This window comes from Podarcis cretensis (assembly GCF_951804945.1).
Source record: "Podarcis cretensis genome assembly, chromosome: 1".
NCBI classification, from domain to species: domain Eukaryota; kingdom Metazoa; phylum Chordata; class Lepidosauria; order Squamata; family Lacertidae; genus Podarcis; species Podarcis cretensis.
Window position 1 is genome coordinate 139,212,932 of NC_137170.1, and position 23,137 is coordinate 139,236,068.

General features: G+C 45.0%; 1 protein-coding gene across 4 annotated transcripts in view; it reads left to right on the top strand.

Moving 5' to 3' along the window:
• The window catches only part of ERBB4 (erb-b2 receptor tyrosine kinase 4), an 832,220-nt gene that overhangs the window by 256,709 nt on the left and 552,374 nt on the right, over positions 1–23,137 (top strand). The window contains exon 1 of one of the 4 annotated variants that reach the window (XM_079976055.1): positions 5,939–5,958. The exons of the other annotated variants lie outside the window; for them this stretch is intronic. The gene's annotated coding sequence lies outside the window, so the exon portion shown is untranslated. Of the gene's footprint in view, positions 1–5,938; positions 5,959–23,137 lie in introns of those variants that run through there. 4 annotated transcript variants of the gene reach the window in all.

The window sequence follows — 23,137 nt, forward strand, 5'->3', positions numbered from 1 at the left end:
TTCTGTGCTGGCTTCTCTCCATCAGTTAAGAGAGTAACAGGCTACCTTAGGTGCAGCAGGGCTGAATGTGTGGCAGGCATAGCTGTGCCCTCACACACTCTGCCCGGGGCCGTCTTTACCCGGGGATGCAAGGGGTGCAGTGCACCCAGGCACCGAATTCTGGGGGGGCGCTGAAGCCACCTAAGCTCTTAACCACAACACCCGGGTGATTGCGGTCGATGGGTCATTTCCATTTTCTTTTGCAGAAGACCTCCAGAATCAACATATCCAGTGGTGCCCCCTAGTGATGCCTTTCATTTTCGCATGATCGCAAAAACGGAAAGACGGAATTATTGCTGCTGCTTGTTTTTTTTCCTCCATGTTAGCGGTTTTCGCTGTTCCCCTCCTTAAAAGCTCAACAACTTTGAGCTGCCCCCCCAAAAAAAATTTGGGGCGCTGGGCGGATCTTTGCACCCCGGCACCACATATGCTACAGATGGCCCTGCCCCTGCCACTTCCCACCCAGCAGCTGCCACCTGAGGTGGCCACCTCACTCAGCCTAATGGAAAGGCCAGCACTGCTAGAAATTTAATCAAAAGAATATTCATTTCTAAATACGATTCTGGAGCTTGTGCAGAAGGCCTTTGTAAGCACTAGTACCTGTAAAGCAGGCACAGGCAAACTTGGCCCTCCAGATGTTTTGAGATTACAATTCCCATCATCCATGACCACTGGTCCTGTTAGCTAGGGATTATGGGAATTGTAGTCCCAAAACATCTGGCGGGCCAAGTTTAACTATGCCTGTTGTAAAGTGAGACATATGAATTGAATGATGAGGTAGCTCCCATAGAGCAGTGTTTCCCAACTGGGGGCCATATGGCCCTCTGGGGCCCCACAGGATATTCCAAGGGGACCACAGGTGAAAATCGCTTGTTGCTGCCACCAGTGCTGGGCCTGACTCTGCAAGGGGCAGGGTGCAGTCTACCCCAGCGCCTAGCAGATCAGAGCCTTTGGATGTTGCCAAGGGGCGTAGGGCCCATCGGCAGCGTCACCCCGGCTCTGCAAGGCGCTGGGTGAAATCCTAACTGAGTGGGGTCATCTGGTGCTGCTGTCTTGCATCTAGTAAATAACTACGTATATTCTCAGAAGAAAGCCACACTGAGTTCAGTGGGCCTTACTCCCAGGTAAGAGTGTGGGGGGCTATAGTGTTTTATCTAGTCAGCCAGGGCTCATCCAGATGACAAGATCTTTTTGAACCAGGTTCAGTGAGGACCACTTGCTTTTTAAAATTATCCCATATTACAGAACTCCCTGTGCACTTTAGGACTGTATCTGGAGGTTTCCCTCTCCTTGTGAAATAATTGGGGTCAAATAAGTGTTGTTTACATGGATGGTTGCTCTCCCTCGGGAGGTTCTGGACTCTCCTTCCTTGGAGGTTTCTAAGCAGAGGTTGGATGGCCATCAGTCATGGATGCTTTAGCTGAGATTCCTACATTGCAGGGGGTTGCACTCGAAAGATAGCCCTCGGGGTCCCTTCCAGCTCCAGGATTCTATGATTCTATGTTTTTCTGCTTCAACAATATTTAATTGTGTTCCTATCATTTTATGTAATTGTATTTTGCATAAATTATAAAAATTATAAATAAAACACGTTCTATTTAAAAACAAACAAATAGCTACCTTTCTACCAGCAGGATCGTTGGGGGGGGCATGCAGGCTTTTATCAGGTCCCAAGGTGGTACTATGCAAGCAGGTAGAGGAAGCAGCCTCCTATTCTTCTAGGTCCAGAGGGATGTGGAGCCTTTTGCACTCCAGATATTGCTGAACTACAACTCCCATAATCTCTGGCCATTGGCAGTGATGGCAGTTGTAGTTCAGCAACATGTAGAGAGGCCTGTGATGGCTATACTTCAGTATTATAATCTTTGCTAGAGTTTGTTTTGCTTATTTTCCTTCTGCAATACCATCTGTGGCTTTCTCATATGGATTGGTTCCCCCCCCCAATATATATATATATATATATATATATATATATATATATATATATATATATCTGCTTTAAGATAATTATGAGTCTGTTATCATTGTACAGAGGTTATTGCCTTAGGGAAGGCGATGGACTAGATGAGCTTTGGAAGTTTTCCTGCCTTGTGCTTCTTATCATTTGGCCCAAGCATTACAAGATGTGAATGGAATATTAAGATTTTCTTACCAAAACAACAGCTCTGTTTTTTATTTCTACATTAGCATATCTGTGCAGCTTTCTTGTGAGAACCACTATAAAATTTTAAGTTTATTATTATTTTTAAAGGGCCTCTGTTTGATTTGCAGAGTAACTTCTACAGGCAAACCATATTTAAAAAGTGAGCCAAAACTATTGAAATCACACTCATTCAAGGATTGGTTTTGGATTTCAAAAAAACTAAACCTTTAGCAGCACAACAGGATTCTGGGCTTCGTACAAAGTTATTTCTAAAGCTGTTAGACTTCAAAAGGGATTAGTTGTGGTTAACACACAGTGAAATACAGCCTTCTTCAGGGGCACCACTGTTGAGTTATTGAGTTGCTTCCTCTTATGAGTCTGTGTGTGGAATAGCATAGCCTAATGGCAGTCCATGGAATGCCCCTCTTCCATAACACCCAGATCTGCTTCCACCCTGAGTTTGCAAGCACACCTGCCCTTTAAATAAAATATTCTTAGGTTGGGCTACAGGGGGAAGCCAGTTAAATAATTATTGGTGCAAATATTTGAAAACCCCAAAATACACAGGGATTTACAATTTTTGGCTGGCCTTGTAAGCCGAGTAAGAAACCGTGGTAGCCAGATGGCTCCTTCTTCCCTGCCAGCTTCAGGGAAGACACCTGGCACCCCACCGCCTCCTCCCTCCTGCAGAGAAGAAAAAGAGGCTGGAAGGCTTGTCGTTTTCGTTTCTGCTTGGCTCAGTTGTATGGAGGGGAAGGTGGGTGCAATTAGGAGAAACGGGGGCACACATTTGATCCCATAATTGAAGACTTGCTATTCTGGGTCTGTTATGCCTGCGTATGCACACACATAGTCAGTATTAAGTAGCGTGTGTGCCTATCGTGATAGTTCTCCCTGCATGCGATAGGCACACACACGACTTAATACTGACTATGTGTGTGCATACGCAGGCATAATGGATCCAGAACAACAAGGCTTCAAATGTGATTTCCCTCAGCCCACCAGGTGAGCCACTGCAACCAAAAGGTCAACAATTCAACCCTAGATGGATCTTTGCTGGGCTTTGAGGTGTTCCTTTGTAAAAGTAGGGAATTAAAATATGAAGCCCCTGCTTTTGGAGCCTCAACAAAGACTCAAGAATGATTTTAAGTTCTAACTGGAAATGGAATCCCTTTGCTCTTAAATTTCTATTCTGCCCCGCCCCCCACCATAACGCTCTCCCCTAGTTCATTAAATCATTAAATGAATTTAGCAGGTATTAGTTTTGAGCTTTATTAATTGTGACTTGTTTTTCATTATGAGATAATTGTCAGTCACGAAACATAAATGCTGCGTATCTGACTGGTGGCAAAAGTTTCCAGGAGGAAGGCGGAGGAAAGGAGCAAAAAGGTCAGTTCCATCAGAAACTTCTCCTTTTACAGCTCAGCTATATAGTACATATCTGAAATATTCCAGACATGTAACCTATCCCTTTCCCCCCAATATTTGTCTAAAAGGAGAAGAGAAAAAGGCAGAAAATGTGTGGTTTTTTTTTGTGTGTGTGTGTGTCCTGTGCTATCTCATGTTGTTGTCTTGGAATAACACAGTTTGGACTGTGACTGATAGGATGATAGAAAAGGCCTCTGTATTCTGGAGATGATTTCTAACTGGCTTCAGAATCAATTTAGCTAAACCACTGTTAAAATATATTTAATACAATAGGACTTGCAAGCACAGATGGTGTAGGGCCAAGAGTGTTCCAGTGGATGTGATTTGGAATGAATGGAAGCTTGGAAGCCGGAAAATTTTGGTTTCAGGCAACCAGATACCTGCAGTATGACTGGACTACAGCTCCCATCATCCATGGCTCTTGACCATGCTGCCTGGGGCTGATGGGAGTTGTAGTCAAGCAACATATTGGCTACCCTGGGCTGGAGGGTGAGGTTGCCACTCCAGAACTGTGGAAGGAATGGGGCTGGAACCAAACACACCCCACAGTAAAGGGCCATCCACACTTCCGTTTGTCCCGTGATTTCAAGTCATGGGTCTGAGAGGTTTTTTCTTTTCGCCCTGCCACTTTCCTCAGGAAAACCCGCTTTTTACCGCTGAATCAAAACAAACATCAATTGGGTTTTTGAGGGAAAGAAGCAAGATAGTACGAAACAACCCTTGGACCCATAACTTGAAATCACTTGCAAACACAGGATACATGGAAGTGTGGGTGGGCCTTCTGTCACAAAAAGGCAAGAGAAGCTGCAAGAGGTTGTGAGTAAGGAAAGGAATGGGGCCCCTCCCTCCCGTTGCCTTTTCCTCCACAATAAAAGGATAGAAGGTTTTTTGTGATTTTTTAGATCACATCACCGCTGTGATTTCACTTCTCTAGTGTTTTATCTATTGTTTAATGGGCTAAAGGAGTAAAATATCACCTTACAGTGATTCTTGACTGTGTTGCTTTTTATTGCCTCTCATGGAGACAAGCTTCAATTTCACCCTGAAGAAGTTCCTAATATAAATGGGTAATAGATCAGTAAATCAGATGGAACTGTGAATGGAGGGTTAGGGAAAGAAATGCTGGGTTGGAACAGTTCAGAAAAGAGACTACGGGCAGGCACCTACCAAAAATTGAAAGCCTGCAGTCAAATAGGATGGGCAGAGATGATTTCAGTAGCACACATGGCTACGTCTAGCATTGTGAGCGACAACTTACTGCCTTCTTTGGAATTCAACTTGGATATGTTCTGTTTCTTTCAAGTGCACTTTCTATTTATCTTGACCTTGCAAATTGGAGTTATATGGCTGAATCAATGCAGTGCTTGCTTGGAGCTGAGGGAGCTTCAGATATACAGAAAATGCACAATGGCAATGATTTGGTCTCCAGGCTAGTGCTTCCTAGTCCCACTTTACATTCAGCAGTTTCTTGTAAAGTACATACAGAAGGTCCAGAAATGATCTTGGAGAAACAAAACAAGGATATTTAGGCCCCATTCACTAGTGTTGGTGTTCTGAAGCCCTGTTGCCATACTAGGCTTGCCAATTTGCCAATTCTTAATATTTTTATTTATTGAAAGCATTTTTTTTACCCCATTCTTTTGCCGAAAAGCAGTATAGAAGTCAGCAGCAGCAGCAACAACAGCAGACCCAGCCTGCCTAAAAAACACAACACGAAAGAAAACTGGAGGTGGGGTGGGAAGAGGGAGGAAAGCACACAAAGCAGGGAGAAGAGGAGCCAGTAGCCTCTTAACAGGGGTGATGCTACTGCCCTGTTCGTTCGCATCTGCCCCTCTTTTGCAATCTGACAGAACGGCCACTGCTAGGAATTGAGGGAGAGCCAAAGGCAGCTGCTGTCTTAAGCAAAGCCAATGGAATGGCCCCCTGCTTCTCTCTCCCCCCTCTGCTCTGCAGCCTGATGGTATAATAAACATAAAAAACTGGTACCAGACTTGACCAGGGCCTGAGCTCAGAGCAGTTTTTGGAGGGCTGCCACAGAAGTTTCTGCTGCAGCAAGAAGGATGCCCCGTGGGCTGACCTCCTGCTCCACCCACAGAGCTTCCTCTCTGCCCTGTGGCGGACAAAAGCTTTCCTCCATGGGTGGGATTCAACTGCCCTGTGAAATAGCTTCCCTTGCACAATGGGTCCCCCCTCCTCCCTGCGCACACCCCCTGAAACCGGCTAGGGTTTGTGTGTGCCAGGAGAAGCCTCCAGAACAGTGCACGGGGGGAGAAGAGGGGCTGAAATGCTGGCACTGGTGGAAAGATCAGGAGAGAGCATCTGGAGTGCCTCCCCATAGGATTGCATTGGTAGATATTTATTACTGTTTGATTGTTATTGTTTATTTGCAAGCCACTTCTGTTTCTTTAGAAAGATGGGGAAGAAATGCCAGCACTAAATAATGTTGACTGGTGCAATTTTATGTTTGCATCCCATTTTTCTGTGGATGTGTGGCTAATGCAGCAAAGGTGATGATGTGAAGATTGTGAATCTTATGTGTGTGCCATTTCCCATCCCCGACCTTGCTCTTTTTTGTGATATGGCATCCAAAGCTACTCTGAGAAAAGAACTGTAAAGCACTTCTTATACTGAAATTATTAAAAAGAGTGACCCTAATTATAGTAACAGGTTTTTGGAATGAAAATCGAGGCATGGAGGGTTTGTGAAATGTCACAAAAGGTACATAAACCAGAACCTGACATTCTCTGTCTCTTTTCTTTTGCATAACAGTTTAATATATTTCTGTTTGTGAGATGTTAGCTTTGTTCAGGAATTCATATAATTATGGAGGTCCATTTCATAAACTTTTGTTGGTATACATATTTTCTTTATAGTTACTATATAATTAAACTCATGGGGTTCAAGCATTTTTTTTCTTAAAAAACAAAAACAGAGAATAAAAATTATATATGTTTTCAATTTATTGGACTGACTTTCTGAAGGTTCCTGCTGGAGCTGGTAACAGATTTGATTTCCTTGAAGCTAGTGAAGCCTGTAATTACACAAAGTGAAATAGCCCCTGTATGAAGTAAATATAAGAAAAATGTTAATATAGTTGAAAATTTTTATCTAGGCCCTTTCATTTCCCTCTCCATTCATAAGCTCTGCCTGTACTCACCAGCCAACTGGTACATTAAAATGGAAGAAGAAGAAAATATATTTGGGATATGCCTTTATAGTGCTGTGGAATATAAGAATTGGCCCCAATAAGCAGGAATGTCCAGAATTGCATGAAAATTGCACATTTGAGGAGCAAATAATAAGAGTGTAGCTTATTACTGCCTGTCTGGATGATGGGCAGGAGTGGGAGGGGTAAGTGAGAAGGGAGGAGACATTCACAGTCAAGGTGCCCACACTGCTGGCCTCAATGAGCATGCAGAGGACAGAGGCAGAAGCAGATTTCAGATTCAACAGCAAACTGGGTTGCAGATATGCTCCCTGTGCCTTCCACACATCTTCATGCACAAAATGAGGAAATGCAGAGCTTCTATTTGCGATTTGTAACAAACATGGAATCTGTGGCTGGTACTTCTGCCAGTAGAGGGTCAGAGTGAATTCCATCCCACTTATAGTAGCAGCAGATGCAACAGCACTGCAAGAACATAAGACTTGCTCTGAGGGAGGCCCCTCAGCCAGCATTTTGTTCTCATAGTGGCCATTCTTGAATGCCCGGAAGCAGGCACTGAGCACAACAGCATTCTCCCCAGCAACTGGCACACAGAGGCAGACTGTGTCCAACAGTGGAACTGGAAAATGAGTGGTGAGAAGACATGAATTGGTCTATTCCTCATTTTAGGCCATCCAAGTCGGTAGCTTCTTGAGGGAGTGAATTCCAAAATTTTACTATTCACTGTGTGGAGAAGTCCATTATTTTGTATGTCTTGAATCCTCCAGCATTCACCTTATAGAATCATAGAATCATAGAGTTGGAAGAGACCACAAGGGCCATCGAGTCCAACCCCCTGCCAAGCAGGAAACACCATCAGAGCACTCCTGACATATGGTTGTCAAGCCTCTGTCTTGGCTGTCTATCATACTATTATGTATGTATTATGTTCTTATGAATTATTATTATTATTGTTGTTGTTGTTGTTTAGTTCTTACGTATTATGAGAGAGAGAAAAAAACTTTTCTCTATCCACTTTCCCCAGCCATGCATACTTTTGTACACCTCTGTGACAAGCCACAAGGAACCTTTGCTGGCTCCTTGGGGATGAAGGATTCAGGCAATATAAGGAGGAGAGAGTGCAGCCCCATCTGCCTTCTGTGTCCTGGGCAGTGATGGCACTTGGCAAGCGAGGGTGTATGTGTATTGAGAACCAAGCAGACCCTATGCTCTAACCGAGATGTTATGATTCAGGTCTTTTGACATTCAAGCCTTCAGTGTTTCCCTCCTTTTTTGTCACTACTCTTTGGGTATTTATTCTGCATTTTTCACTGTTTTAGAAAGAACACATTCCTTTAACCAAGAGGCATTAAAAACAGACAGGGTAAATTACATTGTTCAAAGTCCTTCCATCCATTCCATAAAGCAAATTGCCTCTGAGTCCCCGAGGAAACACAACCCTACATAACATCGCCAATATCCCTCTAGAAATTTTCCTTGCCATAAAACAAAGTGCTCTTTATAGTCCTAACAATATAAGGTCCTTGGGACAAACATCTTGCAATGATTTAGCTATTTTATAAACCAGTTAGCACACTTCTGGCCTTCATGCTTATTCTCTGGCTCGTCTCATCAGTGCACAAGTGCAGTTTATGTATGTATAGAAATACAATTAACACATCAGTACTGGCAAAGGGACTCTAGCCATTCAAAACAAGATTATCCTGACATTGCTATAAAAGGCAAGACTCTCAAAGACTTCAGCATGTTTGCCCCTCTCACTCCTTATCTTTTGTCTGCTTTGCTTGTGATACAATTGTTGTGCTACATGCTAATTACAGTTTTCCATGTGGTCTAAGTGATTTCTTATGACAGACTCTCTCTCTTGGCAGTAAGCACTAGGTCAGTTCATTTAAGTTGCTGAGAAAGTTGCTCACATACCTTTCACAGGACCAAGACATCAGGGAGCATCTAAAAGCATGCTTCACTAAACAAAAGTGCCCAGACATTCCAAATTCACTTTCAAAATGAATCTTCAACAGGAGAAGGCCATCCTCACCACCCGCCAGTGATGAGTTATCAGTTAGCTCCTCAGCTCCCTTACATGGCAATTTGAGAAAGTGGGTAGGATGTGGCGTGGGATAAGACGTTTTTGTATGTTGGCTAAGAGTCACCACCAGAGCTGGTGGAAAACCTGAAAATAGAAATGGTGAGCCAAAGAAGAAAGTCAGTTGCCTGATGTTGGGCTCATAATAAAAAACTGAAGACAGCTTGTTGGTGTTGTTGTTTAGTCGTGTCCGACTCTTCGTGACCCCCTGGACCAGAGCACACCAGGCTCTCCTGTCTTCCACTGCCTCCCACAGTTTGGTCAAACTCATGTTGGTAGCTTCGAGAACACTGTCCAACCATCTCATCCTCTGTCCTTGCGCCCTCCATCTTTCCCAACATCAGGGTCTTTTCCAGGGAGTCTTCTCTTCTCATGAGGTAGCCAAAGTATTGGAGCCTCAGCTTCACGATCTGTCCTTCCAGTGAGCACTCAGGGCTGATTTCCTTAAGAATGGATCGGTTTGATCTTCTTGCAGTCCCATGGACTGCAAGAAGATCAAACCGATCCATTCTTAAGGAAATCAGCCCTGAGTGCTCACTCCAGCACCAGAATTCAAAAGCATCAATTCTTCGGCGATCAGCCTTCTTTATGGTCCAGCTCTCACTTCCATACATCACTACTGGGAAAACCATAGCTTTAACTATACAGACCTTTGTTGGCAAGGTGATGTCTCTGCTTTTCAAGATGCAGTCTAGGTTTGTCATTGCTTTTCTCCCAAGAAGCAGGCGTCTTTTAATTTTGTGACTGCTGTCACCATCTGCAGTGATCATGGAGCCTAAGAAAGACAGCTTGTAGATAATGCCCTCCTGGTGGAATGTGTAACAATAACACATGTTTGTGAGGAACATAAATAACCTATGAAGCCCTTAATCAGGGCTGACCCACTCATGAGGCAAAGTGAAGTGACTGCCTAGGGCAGGGGTGCCATGGGCAACATTGGCCTCTGTCCCTCTTTCCTTCCCTTCCTCCTATGATGCCCTCTCACATCTCTGCCTCCCAAAGTCTTGTGCAGCTGTTTATTGCAGCAGCCCTGGCTACAAGCTCCGTGGGCGAATGGTGCCTCTGGAGCTGGTCAGGGGGTGCTGGTTGCCAGGAGCTGAGGTGGCCTTGAGTAAGCAAGCAAGCAGGTGAGGGAGCCCAGCTAGCTAGTCCACCAGCCCTTGCTGTTGGGAATGGGCAGACAAGCCCCAGGCCTCTGTGGGGCAGTGTGAAGAGGCACCTCTCTTTGGGGGCAAGGGGGGGCAGCTCAGAGACCAGTGACTGCACAGAGGACTCCCTCCCAAGGAGAGGAGAGGAGGCTGAGGGCACACTCCGCAAGGGAGGGTGTTCAAAAAAGGGTGGAAAGCTGCCAGCTCTGCAGGCAAGGGGTGACATAACTGGGCTCCTGAGCCCCATAGGGGTGCTTCAGAAAGAATGTAGTTGGTCAAGGGAGCCATGGACTCAAAAAGGTTGAACATCTCTGGCCTAGGTCATCAGGATCTACAGGGCCAGGAGCTCTTGATGCAGATCTTTATTCCCTCCTTGTTCCTGATGTAGATCGTCACTCACCTCTTCTTCCCTGGCAGGGAAGGGGAGCGCCATTTTGCAGTTTGCCTCAGCTGCCAAAATGTACGGAGCTGGTCCTCTCCTCAATACTCCATTGAGTAGAAATTCCAAATGATAGAAACTCCGGAAACAATGGCCCGGTTCTCCAGAATGTCATGGAGAAGCCTAGGTTTTTTAAAACCTTCTCCCTGATGCCTAATTTTCTAAGTGCTCTGCTACTATTTTTTTGTATGAAGAATCACTATTTCATCATTTGATCCTTATCTGCATTCTTATGAGAGTTGACTCAAACAGAGGGTTACTTCTTTACTGGGAACAAGGTCTCTAAGACCAGATTTCAAGACTGTTCAGAGGGTGAGTAGAGCTCTGATTTGGGTGAGAGTGGGCCTAAACGTCTAACAACTGCACTCCCTTATCTCTCTCAAGGATCCCTCCCCTCACCTCCAATCATGTCTACCCTCATCTCCATTTATCCTTTTGCTGCTGCAATGGTGGTTTTCAGTTTCATATACCCTAAATGAGCTGAACATTTCAAAAGTTTCCTTTTCAACCATCATGTTAGGCAAGTAGAAACTCCACTAAGGCATTTTAGGTAGCCAGCCAGGAGCTGCAGAGAGAGCCTTGTGCCATCTCAGTTTTAAAAAAGCAAGCAAAGGGAGGGGACTTTGACAGCCTTAAAAGGTTAATAAAGGTAAAGGTAAAGGGACCCCTGACCATTAGGTCCAGTCGTGACCGACTCTGGGGTTGCGGCGCTCATCTCGCTTTATTGGCCGAGGGAGCCGGCGTACAGCTTCCGGGTCATGTGGCCAGCATGACTAAGCCGCTTCTGGCAAACCAGAGCAGCGCACGGAAACGCCATTTACCTTCCCGCCAGAGCGGTACCTATTTATCTACTTGCACTTTGACGTGCTTTCGAACTGCTAGGTTGGCAGGAGCAGGGACCGAGCAACGGGAGCTCACCCCGTCGCGGGGATTCGAACCGCCGACCTGATCGGCAAGTCCTAGGCTCTGTGGTTTAACCCACAGCGCCACCCGTGTCCCAAAAAAGGTTAATAGAGGTAAGCAATAACTCATTCTCATAAATGTCAGAGAAATCTTGCCTGTCCCCAAGAAAGCAGCAGAAGATAGGCCCCAGGACCGGTTATGTACTTTTTGGGTAGGACATATGATTTCAGTGTTTTCAAATGCTGTTAGTGACGTTGTAGAAAATCCCACTGATATATGAGCTTTCTAAGTAGATGGAATTTTGTAAATACCACTTTTAGTGAAGTTTGTTTATCTTCACAGTTGGCTAAGAATAAATAAAGCAGTCTCACTGTTCCCAAGAGGATACATTATATGCTTCAATAATTGGCGCATTATTTCAGTGGCAGATGCTGCATTTCTTCATCTAAAAGAGAGAAAGATCTCTGAACAGTAAAACTTTTTTTTTTTTGCCTATACTGTATAATTATCACCATACTTTTTATATCAAAGGCATCTGTTTGACATGCCCAAATTGTGAAGTTTCTTTGTACTGAAATTTGCACTGTATAGGGTTCCTTAAAGTGGCAACGTTGTAGTCAGTGTATTGCCTGTGGACGCATGGCAACCTTCCATTTACAGTCGATGCTCGGGTTGTGAACGGGATCTGTGCAGGATGCACGTTTGCAACCCGCAGTTTCCGCAACCCGCAGTGGTGCATCTGTGCACGTGTGGGTTGTGATTCGGTGCATCTGCGCATGCGCAAAGCGTGATTTAGTGCTTCTGCACATGCGCAAATGCTGAAACCTGGAAGTAACCCGTTCTGGTACTTCCATGTTTCGGCGGTCCAAAACCCAAAAAAATGCAACCTGGAGCGTCTGTAACCCGAGGTCTGTCTGTACTTTGACATTCTGCTTGTCAGTTGAAGCTTTACAGAATTATACAGTGTTCAGGAATTTTTAGAAACTTCTAGGATTTATATAAGGACATAAGAAGAGCCTGCTGGATCAGGCCAGTGGCCCACCTAGGGCACCATCCTGTTCTCCAAAGGTCTAGCCAGAGGTCTGTGGGGAACCAGGGAGCAGAACTTGAGCTCAAGAGCCCTCTCGCCACCTGTATTCAGAAGCATCACTGCCTCCAACTGTGGAATTTTAGGTATTCTGCTAGGATTGTAGTTTACAGTGAACCAACCACTGCTGTTAAAACTGCTGCTCATTCTTTTGGCTAATAACAAAACGAAACAACGTTGGTAGGTGACAATCCTTTGAAAATATGAGGTCAAAATCAAGGTAAGAAATTCTGAGTATATATGTACTATAGATTTTAAAAAAAATATGAGTAAGAAAATCACAACCTTAGCATTTCAGTAGATAGCAGTGGGTGTGTCACAAAATGAATACTGAATCTAACAAAAGCATCAAGTGTTGGTGTCAAACACTCCTAACAGCTTGGAATCTGCATTTATTTGTCCTGTTGTAGCACACCTCTTGTTTTCTCCACAGAGTTTAAAAATAAATAAATGCTTACACCTACTGTAAGCATTCACCTAGGTCAGGGTTAGGGTTTATACCGGCTGTATACTCAGGAACATAAATTCAGACCACAGGGCTACCATACAGTTCAAAATGAATGCTTCAAACACAATAGGGGATACAACTAATCAAACCTTGCACCTTCAGCAAGGGAGATGTCTGCTGCTTTAATTTTTAGGTGGAAGTGAATCTTGAACCTTTTCCACTCAGTCCAAGGCAAAGTGTCACCATGAAACAGGTAGACCACCCTGTAGTCTGTTGTCCAGGAAATTCTTCTTCAAAGACAACTGAGGCTTTCCCAGCATGTTCTCACTCATCTTCCACTTTTTCTTGTACACCTTCTTTCCTTATGAAATCTTTTTTTTCTGAATTTTGTACTTTCAAAAATTGATTAATGACCTTACTCTTTCATTATTTATTTAGCTACATGCTATAGCATGGCACAATACCTGTCTCAAATGTCTTTGGAAGAAACTGAGAGAAAGTGGAAGTTTCCATATAATATAGAACAAAGCCATGATCTTCATCCTATTTCACAGTAGCCCTTATGCATCATTTCCTTGACTTTTCCACCACATACACATATTAAGGTTCATTCCAAAGTATGACAACTCTACATGACATTTTTAGTTTAGGTTGATTTGTCATCATCTGGTTAGGACATGACCTGCATATGTCACCCATCACAATACTTTTGTTAGCTGCAAGCATAAGCAAAAAAACTTCAGATTCTGAGCAAATGTTTTGCTTCATCTTTTGTGTTACTTGACCTTCTGAACTTGGCTTCCAAAAATGGTATGTACACATAGGGTGGGATTCAAATAATGAATCTGGTCAGCTGAAACTTCCACTGGCACAAGAAGTCTTCCCCCCTCCTTTCCCCGCACCACAAAAAATGATCTGGAGGAGTAGGAAGAATCTCTGCAACAGTGCAGGGAGACGGAAGAGGGATTGTTCTGTCTGCCAAGCCAAAATGCTTGTGTTGATGGTGGGGCCCGTCCAAGACATTTTGGCACCTGAGGCAAACCACAAAATGGTGCTCTCCTCCCCACCAGGGAAGAAGAGTGAGTGAAGATCTACATCAAAAACAAGGGGGGAATCATTATCTACATTGAGGTCTGCTGCCCCTATGGATCCTGACACCTGAGGCAGGATTGCCTCACGGGTGGGCTGTTCCTGACTGATGGAACAATCAGAAGAGCATGACACTGAAATCTTCCCAAATACTTCTTCTTCTTTCTGTGCTCAGGGTGTGCATATTAATATCTATACATAATTAGGTGAGCACCTCGTGCAGCTGATAAAATAGGCTCTGTCCTTTCCCACCTGAAAGCCACCTGATGCATTTGTTAAATTTCAAGGTGACATACAGGACTCTTTTTCTTTTCAGTAGCAGTCAAACACAGTTTCCCTTCTGGAATGTGACAGATCTTTTATAAATCTTTTCAAAAATTGTCCTGAGCAACCCAGATCAAGCTGGCCTGGGAAATACTGACATTGTATATCATTGGGGAAGTCACATGTACTCCGCATTGCCTTCTGGCTGATCTAAAAACAACTTAGCATGGTTGCAGAACAGAGGGTAATGGAATCACATGCTCAGGGAATCACCATGCAAATAGTTCTCCTAGCATGTTGATCCACACTTCTTCGGTACTGGGGGGGGGGGGGGTTTGAAGGGCTTTTTGTTGCCAATTTATTTGAAATGAATCAATAGTAAATAAGGAACAATAATAAAACTTTTGTTGTTCCCATTGCATGACTGAAAAGGACCCTAAGATATTGTTGTCTAAAAATAGGCAGTTTTATAATTTCAGTTTTATATATTTGCCATTCTAGGCATGAGTTGGCAGTGCACATAATGTTCTCTTTTAGTCAAAAATGCTTCAAAGCTGCCTTCTTATTCAAGCAGCAGAATCCTGCCTGAATAGTTTCTATTGCCTTCAAAACTCTGTGATGAATTTTCATTCACTTTGCACTCTTCACTGCCATTTGTTCACCTCTGGGAGATTTTGTAGGAGTTCAGCTTCTGTATTTCTGAAATAAAATCCTTCTTCACAAATGATACGCATTGTGTTGACCTTCATGGGTTCAACCTGAAGCCGGCAGGGTGACCTGCACATTTCAGCGCAACTCGTATATCTCGGAATCTCATGTTACCCTTTTATCTGCACACACAAAAGAAGTGTCCAGATAGTCTTATCAGTACAGTTGCTGACATACACTGGGACATGGGATTGGTATAACCACATGTGGCTCTTCATAAAATTGCCACCTATATTATATTCCTCCCTTCCCCCACCCCACAAAAACCTCTTCTGAACAGTCTTTAAAGACGTGTCTCACTCTAATTCTTTGCCCTGCCTGCAGTGTTCAATCAGCATGAATGCAGCAGGAATCTATCTAATAGCAGGCCTTTACTGAGACAGGCAGTTAATGGGAACAGTAGCAAGCCCTGAGGTATGTTTATACAGTCAGTCTCGCTTCCTCTACTCCTGTGATATATTAACTACTTCAGAAGTTTCCCAGCTGTTTCGGGGGATAAATAATGGCAATGGGAGCCCATATTTAACCTTCACTGTACAGGCTGCATACTTTGTAGTTGTCATCTTGTATCTCTTTGGCTTATCTGAAGAGGTCTTTTGAGCCAGCTCCCTGTTCGCATCATTGTTTTCCTTTCTTGAATGGTTCAGGGGAGTCTTTGTAGGTGCTGCCGTCACTCTAATTTGCACTTAGGTATGTCGGTGGCCTCTTAAGTGAGATGGGCGCACAACCCCAGAGTCTGTCAAGACTGGCCCGTACGGGCAGGGGTACCTTTACCTTTTTTTTTTATGTCGGATGAAACTTATTTTCTACGATATGTCAAAGCAAATGGCAAGCCTCAAAACAAAAATTAAGCAAAGCCCTCTCTCCCCAGCACACAAGTTGCCTTAAGCTTTTTTAAAGAGAGTTTATTTATGCAAAATTCCAGGGCACACCAATTCAGAGAAAGAAAGTATTGTAGGTCATAAAATAATGTGTGTGTTTTAAAAAAATCATAAATATTTCAAAGGCAGAGAGAAACAAAAAAAAGAAAAAGAAAATAGCCATTCACTCAATAATAATAATAATAATAATAATAATTTATTATTTGTAGCCCGCCCATCTGGCTGGGTCTCCCCAGCCACTCTGGGCGGCTTCCATAAAAACCAAAAATACACTAAAATATCACAGATTAAAAACTTCCCTGAACAGGGCTGCCTTAAGATGTCTTCTGAATGTCAGGTAGTTATTTATTGCTTTGACATCTGATGGGAGGGCGTTCCACAGGGCAGGCGCCACGACCGAGAAGGCCCTCTGCCTGGTTCCCTGTAGCTTTGCTTCTCGCAATGAGGGAACCGCCAGAAGGCCCTCGGTGCTGGACCTCAGTGTCCGGGCAGAACGATGGAGGTGGAGACGCTCCTTCAGGTATACTGGGCCGAGGCCGTTTAGGGCTTTAAAGGTCAACACCAGCACTTTGAATTGTGTTCGGAAACGTACTGGGAGCCAATGTAGGTCTTTCAAGACCGGTGTTATGTGGTCTCGGCGGCCGCCCCCAGTCACCAGTCTAGCTGCCGCATTCTGGATTAGTTGTAGTTTCTGAGTCACCTTCAAAGGTAGCCCCACGTAGAGCGCATTGCAGTAGTCCAAGCAGGAGATAACTAGAGCATGCACCACTCTGGCGAGACAGTCCGCAGGCAGGTAGGGTCTCAGCCTGCGTACCAGGTGGAGTTGGTAGACAGCTGCCCTGGATACAGAATTGACCTGCGCCTCCATGGACAGCTGTGAGTCCAAAATGACTCCCAGGCTGCACACCTGGTCCTTCAGGGGCACAGTTACCCTATTCAGGACCAGGGAGTCCTCCACACCAGCCCGCCCCCTGTCCCCCCAAAACAGTACTTCTGTCTTGTCAGGATTCAACCTCAATCCATTAGCCGCCATCCATCCTCCAACTGCCTCCAGACACTCACACAGGACCTTCACCGCCTTCACTGGTTCTGATTTGAAAGAGAGGTAGAGCTGGGTATCATCTGCATACTGATGAACACCCAGTCCAACCCCCCTGATGATCTCTCCCAGCGGCTTCATATAGATGTTAAAAAGCATGGGGGAGAGGACGGAACCTTGAGGCACCCCACAAGTGAGGGCCCAGGGGTCTGAACACTCATCCCCCACCACCACTTTCTGAACACGGCCCAGGAGGAAGGAGCGAAACCACTGTATAACAGTGCCCCCAGCTCCCAGCCCCTCTAGACGGTCCAGAAGGATGTTATGGTCTATTGTATCAAAGGCCGCTGAGAGATCCAGCAGAACTAGGAAACAACTCTCACCTTTGTCCCTAGCTCGCCGGAGATCATCAACCAGCGCGACCAAGGCAGTTTCAGTCCCATGATGAGGCCTGAATCCCGATTGGAAGGGATCCAAATGGTCCGCATCCTCCAGGCGTGCCTGGAGTTGTTCAGCAACCACGCGCTCAATCACCTTGCCCAAGAAAGGAAAATTTGAGACTGGGCGATAGTTGGCCATACTGGCTGGGTCTAAAGATGGTTTTTTAAGAAGCGGTTTAATGACCGCCTCTTTCAGCGGATCTGGGAATGTTCCCTCACAGAGGGAATTTTCACCACCCCGCAGAGCCCATCGCCCAGCCCTTCCCGGCTTGCTTTTATTAGCCAGGATGGGCAAGGATCCAGGAGACAGGTGGTTGGTTTCACGCGTCCAAGCAGCCTGTCCACATCCTCGGGGGTAACGGATTGAAATTGATTCCATGCAACTTGACCAGACAGAGCTCTAGCACTCTCCCGCCCCGGCACTACTCCCACGGTGGTGTCTAGCTCCTTCCGAATATGAGTGATTTTATCTGCAAAAAACTTTGCAAAATCGTTGCAGGAGATCTTGGGGTCTTTACAAGGCCCCGGTGGTAAAGGTGGTTCCGTTAAATTACGAACCACCTGAAAGAGTCTCCTGCTACTATTTTCTGCAGATGCAATAGAGGCGGTGAAGAAAGTCTTCTTCGCCGTCGCTATCGCCACTTGGTAGGCTCGACGTTGAGCTCTAACCTGTGTCCGGTCAGATTCGGAGTGAGTTTTTTGCCACCGACGCTCTAGCCGTCTCAGCGATTGTTTCATCGCCCTCAGCTCCGAAGAAAACCACGGAGCTGTCCGGGCTCCATGCAATCGGAGAGGGCGCTTCGGAGCCAGACAGTCGATAGCCCTGGTTAACTCCGCATTCCAGCGGGCCACCAGGGAATCAGCTGAAAGGCCATCAACATGGGATAAAGCATCCCCTACCACTCTCTGGAAACCATTTGGATCCATTAAGTGGCGGGGGTGGACCATCCGAATTGGTCCCACCTCCCTGCAGAGGGGAAGGGTCGCGGAGAAGTCCAGTTGCACCAGGAAGTGATCTGACCATGGCACTTCTTTTGTTTCACTTTTACTTAGTGTCAGATCACCCACGTCACTAGAGGTGAACACCAGGTCTAAGGCATGTCCATGACTATGAGTTGGGCCAAACTTATTCAGGGACAGCCCCATGGAGGCCATGCTTTCCACGAAGTCCCGAGCAGCCCCTTGTAAGGTCGTGTCGGCATGGATGTTAAAATCTCCTAGGACAACCAAACTAGGTGTCTCCAGGAGAAAATCCGCCACGACCTGAAGCAGCTCAGACAGGGAGTCCTTGGTGCAGCGGGGAGGTCGGTACACCAAAAGGAATCCTGTACTGCCCCTATTGCCCAACTTCCAGAACATGCACTCAGAAAGCTGGATCTTCCCAGTAGGACGCCTGGTGCAAGCTAGTGACTTCCTAAAAATCACTGCAACCCCCCCTCCCCGCCCACATGACCTGGGTTGCTGTGTGTAAGAGAAACCTGGTGGGCAAGCAGCGGCAAGGACAGGCCCATCTGCTTCCTCCAACCAGTTCTCTGTCACACATGCCAGGTCAAATCCTCCATCCACAATCAGGTCGTGGATGGCAGTGGTTTTATTCATCATTGACCTGGCATTACACAGCAACACCTTCAGGTCATGTAGGTTTCCCCTGTTGATTCCAGTATCCATCTGGTCAAGGCCAGACCCGGAGGCAGGGATAGTCTTCAAACAACGACTAAACCTGCCTCCTCGGTAATGACATGGTCTGGTCTTAGCGTAACTCCGCCTCCTGCCCATGATCACCGAGATCGGATGTCCCAGTGCTTCCCCCCCTGTGGAACTTGTCCCAGCCATCGTGTTGGCTGGGGCCCCACTCCCAGGCAGCCCTGATCCCGCCCCTTAAAAACAAAACACAAACTAGACAGAACCAATAAAACAACAACAACAAAAAGAAACAAAACAATTATACTAAAATTAATCCCCAACTAAATATCCATCCCACCCACCCCCAACAATGGAAAAAAGGGGAAAAAATAAAAATTTAAATTTAAATTTAAATTGCCACCGACTGCTTGAGGACATTTTAAAGCACATTAACCACCTGGAACAGGGAAGAATGGCAGAACACTTCCCACCCTTCCCAAAAAGTTTGTTCCAAATAAGGGCCTAGGCCACGCCCCCTGGGCCAGCTGGAAAAGGCCCTGGAAGGGAGCAGGCCCTGCAGTCCTCACCCTTAATTGGTGTGCTTTATAACCATAGAATGTGTGTGCTTTATAACTACACATTATGTTTGTGTGTGTATGCTAGCACATTTACTAGCCATTATTGATCCAGGAAGAGGAAGATTATTTGGAGCAATTATGTCACTGGGTGTCATGTCCATAGTTGTAACAGTAGCAGGTCAATGATATCATACAGTGTTTTACCTTTGAAATATTTTGCTTCTAAATCAAATGCTTTAGCACAGTGGTTCTGAATAGGTGGTCCACAGACTCCAGAAGGTCCATGTAACCCACCCAGGGGCTCTGTGACACCATTAACATAACAAAAACTACCATAGAGATAACAAAATTTACAAATTTAGGAGGTCCATGACATGGCTTTTTAAGAAAACAGGAGGCCTGCAGTACTTAGCTAATGAGGAATCACCGCTCTAGCAAATGGGATGGAATTGAGCAGGATATAAATGGCTGGACTTAAGGCTTTATCCTACACGGAAGTAAGCTCTACCAAACTCAGTGGAACTTATTTCAGTGTAAATGTATTTCCATTTGAATTATAATAACCAGACTTTTTTCAGCCAGAACTCAGTTCCTCTCAGGCGGGTGCCATTGCCATTATAAGTAAACAAGGGAGCGTTCATTGTGAGTTCAGCACCTCTTTGCATGGAGAAACAGCACTGACATTTCTGTTTGTGCATGGTGTTCTTCAACCATAGGGTAGATCACAGCTCCCTTTACCCTTAATTTTCGACTAAGCTGGCTGGGGATGATGGTAGCTGCAATAAAACTTCTGGTAATCCAAGGCTGAAGAGCACAATTGTAAGCATAAGAGCTGCTCCACTGTGGAACGGTCTCCCTCGGAGGTGGTGGACTCTCCTTCACTGGAGGTTTTTAAGCAGCGTTTGGATGGCCATCTGTCATTGATGCTTTAGTTGAGATCCCCGCATTACAGGGGGTTGGACTAGATGACTCTTGGGGTCCCTTCCAGTTCTATAATTCTGTGTGCTAAATGTTATGCAGTCAGTGATGCGTTTCCTCTCCTTTTGGTGATGCACAAGTGGGAGGGTTGTGCGATCTTTGGGGGAATAATGGCTGGGGGTGCAGTCAGGAAGTTGAGGGGGAAAATGCTCCCCCTGCTCTCACCCCTCTGGTACCACAATAATTTCTAATGAGTAAACAGACGTATTTGGGTCAAGACTAGTACAAACTAGATGGGTGCTCCCAGCTTAAATTCCTTCCTCCCTTCCTCCCTTCCTTTCTGCTGCCACAGGAGAGAAGGGCTCAATACTTTGCCCTGGGCATAGCAGAACTACTTATGAGGCATTAGCTAGTCCGCTGGATATCACACAGAGAAAATGGTATAAAGAACTTGGCCAGCCCATCAAGTATTTTTGGAAAGGGAACAATGTAGGTTTTGGAGGAGGTCCAGAGGAGAGAGGAGCTTAGGAGCAGTGTAAAGAAAGCACAATCAATGGCAACAGAAAAAATGATGGCATGTCAGCGAATTGAGAAGACGAGCAGCATCTCTTCTAGAAGCTGCTTGGGCTGCCTGGGCTGTTTGGCTGCCCTACATGGCAAGATGTTTTGTGCGTGCTCAATGCCCCGGTCAGCACCCACAGTGCAATTTATTTCTAGTTTGCTGCCAAATGTCTCTGCTGGTGACTGGTGTATGTGGGTGGGTTTGTTTCCATAATGGGGCAACTCTGCAAGTGGGTACAGAGAGAAACAAAAATGGGTTGCTCTGTGGAGCAGTTGCCATGCAGAAGTGTTTTCATGTGGCCTCCTTTTTTGTGAAAAGCTGCTTGTATGACAAGTTATTTAGCAAGGTATTTAAGCAATGTAGTGAGTCTTGAAGAGATTCAAAGCAGATGAGATAAAGAGACATATTCTCTCCCTCTCTCTTTTAATAAAGGAAAATTGTTATTGTCTTTGGGGTACGCTAGAGCTGCAGAATAAATTTGACACAGAGTAAGTTTACTAATTAGTTGTAAATTAGATGCTCCCCTGCAGAAATTGTACAAGTCTGTGTTTTCCTAGACAAGCAGTGCTGAAGAGGTTTCAAAGATAGGAATAATAAGCTAGAAATTCTAAGCTCCCAGAGTTGGTCCCTCACTTGCCTTCATCTAGGCAAAAGGAATGTATGGAAGGAGCAGCAGCTGTGGCAGTGTTCACAGGGGTGGGAAGAGGGACCAGGAAGCTATGACTCAAAGTGGCTCTCTTGTAAAAAAGAAGGGTGTTATACACACAGGGAAGCAATCAATGCTTTGCGTGCTGCTAGGCTAACAGATAAGGCAGCTTTTATGACCTTGTGCACTGAGGGCATGTTTGCATTTCTCTCATGCTGTTGGTTTGTTGCTCAAGTTACTGATAGCAGGGAGTGCAACACTCTTGAGTTCACATTTCCCCAGCGGCAATTTGATGTAAAAACAAGTTTAGTTATTGTTGGGGGAATTGGCAATAGTTTAAGCTTTGTAGTCAAAGCCAGCTTTGGCAGGACAGTGTGATAGTTCCAAGATCAATCAGGAATCCCTTTTTTAAAAAAAAATAAATTTAATAGTGGGGAGGCCTTGAAATGTTTTAACACATGTGATTTTATTTTATTTTCAATTCCCAGTATGAAATGGAAAATTGAAAGGAGCTAGTTTAGATAAGAGTATTGTATTGTATTGTGAATAGCAGGAAGAAGTTCAGAAATCACCACCTCAGTAGAAGTGCAAGGTCACACAATGATTTTGGACAGCAAAATACACTGGAAGTCTCCCTTGCCACCTTCTGGGAGCTAAATCTTCTTGTGAATATACTTAATGGGGCAAGGGGGTATGTGGTGCACACTGTCCATCTTCCGCTTCCAAAGAAAGGACCCTTTTGGCAGTGAGGGCGGCTCCTTCACCAGGTTCTGGACCGGGCAGTTTGTGTCCTCCAAAGGTCTGCCTCAGAGAGTCTGCATTTTGTATGCCTAAATCTTTGCCAATGACCCTGATGGTGCTCTGATGGTGTTTCCTGCTTGGCAGGGGGTTGGACTCGATGGCCCTTGTGGTCTCTTCCAACTCTATGATTCTATGATCCTTTCAGCTGTTGAAACTATTCCAGAAGGGAAGGAACAATTGGCAAACCAAAACACAGCTATCCTTAGAAATTCACACTTATCCAGATTTTGCAATGCAGTTCTCCAACCAGTTTTTACAGAAATGTAAGGGGAAGCATGCATAAAAATGAAGACATTGCTTAAAATAACACTTAGGGGAAGTTGCTTGCAAAAAAATGTGCATTGGTCCAAACTGCACTAAAACGCTGATCAATTTTTCATGTGGATTTTTTTAAAATAAAAAACTGCAAACTGCTGCAAAATGTGGAGAACTGATATTCAGACTAGAAAAATGAGAAATCAAGGGAACCGAAATCGACACGCCATTCCATCCCTTCAGAAGACACACATAGCCCAAGCCTGATTCTTACTACAGAAACCTTGTGATGGTGAGGGGAAGCTTGCCATCACCCACTGAGCCCTAATTGTTAATTTCTTGCAGTTCAAGGTGATAAGTTGCTTGAGCAGAAATGAACAGGGAAGTACTGTATTTGAATTTGAGTGACTTGGGAGAGAGTAGGAAGCAGCTGGTAGGAACTGTGA